The sequence below is a fragment of the Sceloporus undulatus genome, chromosome 4 (assembly GCF_019175285.1).
Source record: "Sceloporus undulatus isolate JIND9_A2432 ecotype Alabama chromosome 4, SceUnd_v1.1, whole genome shotgun sequence".
NCBI classification, from domain to species: domain Eukaryota; kingdom Metazoa; phylum Chordata; class Lepidosauria; order Squamata; family Phrynosomatidae; genus Sceloporus; species Sceloporus undulatus.
In genome coordinates, this window is record NC_056525.1 from 104,262,599 (window position 1) to 104,268,598 (window position 6,000).

At 38.7% G+C, this 6,000-nt stretch overlaps 1 protein-coding gene across 1 annotated transcript in view; it reads left to right on the forward strand.

Moving 5' to 3' along the window:
• Positions 1–3,985, forward strand: part of LRRC8C (leucine rich repeat containing 8 VRAC subunit C) — a 46,508-nt gene extending 42,523 nt beyond the window's left edge. Inside the window, exon 4 of the transcript XR_006103678.1 lies at positions 3,217–3,985. The gene's annotated coding sequence lies outside the window, so the exon portion shown is untranslated. The remainder of the gene's footprint in view (positions 1–3,216) is intronic.
• Positions 3,986–6,000: the final 2,015 nt, after the last annotated feature.

Sequence of the window (6,000 nt, forward strand, 5' to 3'; positions counted from 1 at the left end):
TTCTGCCATAAAGTGTTTGTGAGGCTCATCTAGGCTTATTCCCTCATGGTCAAGCAGTTTATTACGTTGTTCAAACGCAGATCATGTAACCTAAAGATGGTTTTGTAAAGAAATCATGTCATTAATGTGCTGGGAAATGGTAGGATATCTGTTATATTGCTGAATAAGTCTCCCAACAGTGAAGTCCTAAGAATATTACTTGCATTCAATGTAGCTCATATCCTCATAAATATGTTTTATTAGCAATTGTGTACATATCTACTCAGAAGAAAGCCCATTGACTTTGGTTGGGGAATTATTCCTATGTAAGTTAGTAAAGGATTGCAGCAGGCTCTGGGACAGCTGTTACTGTCATAATTAAAACCTCATTTGAAAGTATGTTAAAATTTAAAAACTTGTAAAACATGCTATTAATTTGCCTTGGCTAGGCTATCTTCCTTATGTCCCTCCAAGTCCCAAGGCTACTCCCAGTCCTATGTATTTGACAGACCCACCCACATACAATCCCACAATAGTGAGATATGGTTGTAACCCGAAAACAGTAACAAAAACATTTCAGGATTGCTGGCCGATTAGCTAAGTGCTGAAACCGATTGTCTTTGCCAGCTTCCTTGAATTGGAAACATCTGGTGTATGGCAAAAAAATAAATAAATAATTCCACATTTCAGTTGCACATTAGAAGAACATTCCTTATTGTGTGAATAGTAGAAAAGCCATGTTGATCCATCCTCCCTGAATGCAGCAGCTTTCTAGGCCTCAAATCATAGCTCAAGTCCATGCAAGGACCTCCCAGGCATTAACCATGCTGCCTTTTATCTCTGATTTATGAGACTAACAGAAGAAGCCTGTGGAACAAATTGAAGATCTTTGGGCTGCATCAGGACCATCAATTGGAATATCCCTTTCCCCATTTTAATACAGAGCTTGACTATGTTGGTTGTGGGATTCTAAGAGTTTTACTTCCAAAAGAAAAGTAGCATTTCCAGTTTCTGAATGTCCTTTAAAGCATTGCTTTATGGCCACCATGTGATCTTTTGACAGTGAATTCCATAAATTATCTTATATATAGGAAAGTGAGTTTTTGTTGGCCTGTTACAGACAGGCCAAAATAAAGCTGCTTCGAGTCACTTTGGAGGTATGGTATTTCAATGATGCATGCGTCCTAAGAGTCCAAAAGCCACACCAAAGCTGTACTCCAGTCCTTAGAACAGTAGTGTGGCTTTGGTGCGGCTTTTGGACTGTTAGGACGCATGCATCATTGAAAAACCATACCTCCAAAGTGACTCGAAGCAGCTTTATTTTGGCCTGTCTGTAACAGGCCATAGTCTCTTCACGTGAGAATAAGAAATTGCAACTACAACCATTTACTCGTGTAGGAATAAAATCTGTTGAATTCAGTGGGACTTTCTTCAGAATGGGCCTGTTTAGGAATACAATATTAGATTCTGAAATCATCTAAATATCTTTAGGAAGAAATTATTTATAGTGTCCTACAGTAGAGGCTGATGCTCTTCATGGTTTTGAGATGGTAGATTTGTTTCAAATTTAATCCAGTCTTTTAAAAAATCTAACCAATATAGTGAACATACTTTGAGGATAGGGTTTGGCACTTCAATTGTTTCTTTAAAAACCAGAATGGACTCACCACCTGAGTGGCACTGTTGCAGGATCTAGTGTTGCATTCCAAAATCTCTCTCCATTGCAAACAATGCTTGGGTTTAAATTATGTATCTATCATCTCTATTTTAAATCACCGTGGCTTCTCCAGAGAACTTTAAAGTACTGAGAATATTTTGTTAGAGACCTGTAATTTCACTTCCCTGGGATAGGGAGTGATTATTAAACTAGTCTGCTGCCACACTGCGGAATTAATGCATTTTGACACCACTTTAACTGTCATGGCTCTATCCTATGAAATCATGGGGTTTGTAGTTTGCTCTGTCAGAGCACTCTGATAGAGGAGGCTAAATATCTCACAAAACTACAAATCCTAGAATTCCATAGCATTGAACTAAGGCAGTTAAAGCAGTTAAAGCATTGTTGTACTACATTAATTCTGCAGTGTAGATACAGCCCTGATCTTTCCTGTTTTTCTATATAAAATTGTGAAGCCAAAGCAGCATTATTACTTAAACTGTAAAATTCAAGGCCTTTAGTTAATCCTGCTATTGTCCAAGTGGCTATTTCTGCTAGGATGAGATGTGTAGAGGAGTTCCAGATCCTGCCAGCTTTCTCCCTTTCGTTTCAGCTCACTTCATCCTCTGATACAGTGTGTAAACAAGTCAGAAGCTGGACTGAAATATTCACATAAGCAGGGTATTTCACAAGCTTCTGAGTTTTAGTGGGATGACAGTCTTTATAAAGTTTAAATCTAACCATATAAACCAAAGTGCTGTTTCTTATGAATGTAAACTATTCAACATGTCTGTACAACCAGTGACTTTATACAGTTATATACAGTCAATTAGAAATCTGAGATTATGGGTCCTTTCACACCACACAATTATAGCACTATTATTTCATTTTAACTGCCATTGCAATTGCAATCCTGCAGTTTGGAGATTGGAGGGACATTTAGGATGATTAACTGGAGAGTTAAAGTGCCTCTCCAAACAGCAAATCCCAGAATTCCATAAAATGTCATGGCAGTTAAAGTGGAATCATGGGGATATAATTGTGTAGTGTGAAAGGGTTGTATGGTAAGGAAGGGGAGAATACAAACTGTGATGCTAAAACGAGGTGTGTTCTTCTTTTACCACAAGTGCTTACTGCAAATGGCTGCTTAAATGAACTCTGTAACAAATGAAGGGTGCTGCTTATATTGTCTCTGTCTTAAACAGAACAAAAGTGTAACATATGTGCACTGTATCTATCAGGGAGCAAGGGCCAGTTCAAACAGTCATTAGTTGGAAGTTCTGTGTATGTAATAAACACACCCAATCAGGACTGTATGCACTTATCTCCACTTTAATTCCCCCCCCCCCCCCGAAAGATAAAAGTAATATGTGATCCAGGACAATGGTATATGCATCAGTGTACTTGCATCAGCACAGGTTCCACAATGCTTCCATATACTGTACCTTTTTTTAAAAGGACTTTGGCATATGTGTGTATTTGATCCACCACACATCATACTCTAAATGTGCATGGGGGTGTGCGTGTAAATGCTTGTGTCCATTGCTCTGTTGTGCAAATGTATTTTTTTCAATCTTAAGATTGTGTAAGCCATATCAAACCCTGCGGCAATCAGCAAAAGAAGTCTGCCAACTGCAGACCTCCAGTCACTTAGAATCATAGAATCGTAGAGTTGGAAGAGACCACAAGGGCCACCCAGTCCAACCCTCTGCCTTGCAGGAAATCTCAATCAAAGCATCCCCGACAGATGGCCATCCAGCCTCTGCTTAAAGACCTCCAAAAACAGAGACTCCACCACACTCCAAGGAAGGAGTGTGTTCCACTGTCGAACAGCCCTTACTGCTCTGGAGAATTCTCATTATTCTCTCTGGAGCTTCTTCAGAACAAGCAGGTTAAAGAATACTAGTTTCCTTTAAAATACTTCTTGTTCTTGTATATGTATCAAAAGCCTTTACTACTATGGCTCGTATCATATTGCATGTATTTTGTGGCACATTCACTTTCTAAAATGAAATGATAGATACTCATTAAGCTGTTGTTTTTAATATTTTATAATTGTTTAAAATCAGAGATTTTAAAATATTGTTGAGTAATGTCATGAAACAAGCTCAGGTAAATGGTCTGTCGGACTTCTTTTTTATTTATATTTACTCTTAGTGTATGTGTATACTTTATATTATTTGGATATATTTGAAAAGCTCTTGCAAGGTCATGAAGTAACATCAGTGAAGAAGTGCCATATGTATTTGATCATTTTGCTTAATATATTTCAAAATCTGTATCTTGTGTATATGTTGATTATACATATAGAATCAATGCTGTCTAAATAAAATTTCCTTCATTGTAGCATAATCATACAAATGGTTATTTTATCTCAGGTAGGGGATATTTAATGGTTCTGATAATTGTGATGTTGTAACAATTGTGATGTTGTTCCTGCCCTCACATCCAATTGTGCCTCAGGCATACTGGGATTTGTTGTTGTGATGAATGTGTAGTTAGGGCAGGATTTCCTCCCATCTTTGAATATGTACTTAGTGAATGCAGGAAAGAGCATGCCCTCATCCATGTCACCATCAGTGGGGCTTATGCACGAATACGGGAGGAACCAAGACAAAGAAGCCAGATGGGGAATTCACCCCTGGCTATCTGAAAAGCTCCCAAGGGTTTCAAAAGAATCTCCTGTCCTGCATGTAAAAAGTCATGGTTGGACTCACAAAAGATCAGGACAGAGGGAGCACTGTCTGGATTAAAAAACAACAACAACAACAACAACAACACATACCCAGGGAATATAGCAACACAAAATCCTGGGGTTTCTGTCCAGTCTGGATGAGCCCTAACTATAATAAATGGAAACATGATCTGGAATTCAGTCTTGAACATATAGATACAATTCACCAAAAGCAAACCTGAGACATGTTCTCTAATAATGCATGTTTAAGTGCAACACTTTTTTCATTACTAGCCACTTCTTATTGTTGAGAGAACTATAGGAACTCGGTTCCTCGGTGATTCACCCAAACGTGAGTGAGAATGGATGGAGGAGAGAGAATGCCACGCTTGCAGTCTAGTGTACTGTGACATCAGCTCCACATTTCCTAAAGGAAAACCAGGATGGGCAAGAAAGGAGGAAAGAGCAAGAGTTCAGGTAAATATGCAGTTTACAGTTCAATGCTATGCTTGTCTGCTCAGAGGTGTGTTCCAATGAGTTCAATCATGTTTATTCCCATTTAAGTAAGAAAAAAGAGTGTGATGAAGGCTGGTTAGTTAGTTGCACACTGGTGAGTAATTCAGAGCTCTCTTTCAAACCTGGCTGCTTTCACATAATTCAGGGTTAGACTACAGCTGAAGGTCTTGCTTTCTTGTTCCCTGTTTGAGGAGCTTCTACTGGATAAATGCTCTCTGGGGGCACAAAGTTGACATTTCCTCCATCAAATTTCCCCTTTGCTATTTATTTACACTCTCTGCTGTCTCCATTACCTCTTTTCCTCCTCCTAGCCATCATTTTACCCTCTATGAATGGGGATACATTTCAGAGAAACAACCATCCTTCATCCAGGTGTGGAAAAACATTGGTCCACCAGATGTGTTGGTCTGCAGCACCTCTCATTTCCAGCCACCATTGCTAATGACAAGGAATTGTAGGAGGTATGACCCAAAGCAAACTCACATTGAACATACATCTCTGGTACTTTTATTTGAATGTGTTTCAAAAATCTACCAGAAGTCCCAAATAAAGGCTTTGGAATGTGTAGTGAAAGATACACTTGAATGCTGCAAGAAGTAATCTCTTTTAGGCCAGTCATTTGTCTCAGTCCATAATGTATAATGGGAAGGGGAGACAAAATAAGCATTTTCCTCCATTGTCAAACATAAGGCTAAGGAGCAAAAACAAAACAAAAAAATTTCTGCCACCAATGATCTTTTTCTTGTATATTCCTTTATTGTTTGTGATGAAAGGAGAGGCCAGTGAATTAATGCCCATGAACTAAAGCGTTATGCTAGCTGTGACAAAAGACCAAACAAGACTCAATGATAGTAGCCACATTTGCTTGTTGATAAAAGTGATTGTATATAAAACTGTATAATTTTAATACAAAGGGGCAACTCCAAATAAGAAGGCTTCCCTAAGACCTACCTCTCCATAGTTGTGTAGTCTGTTTGTAGACACTTTCTCCCAGATCAGCTCATTGCTGGTGCTGTAGCCCAACACTCAGTTGTGTGAATGTGAATGATAAACTGTGAATTGCTGGTGGTAGGAATTCATGTTTTGTCACTTTTAGACCCCACTTGATATTAAAACTAGATCCTCTCACCCTGATTTACCTCTTTGTGAAAGGCAGGGCATGCAAATAACAAAC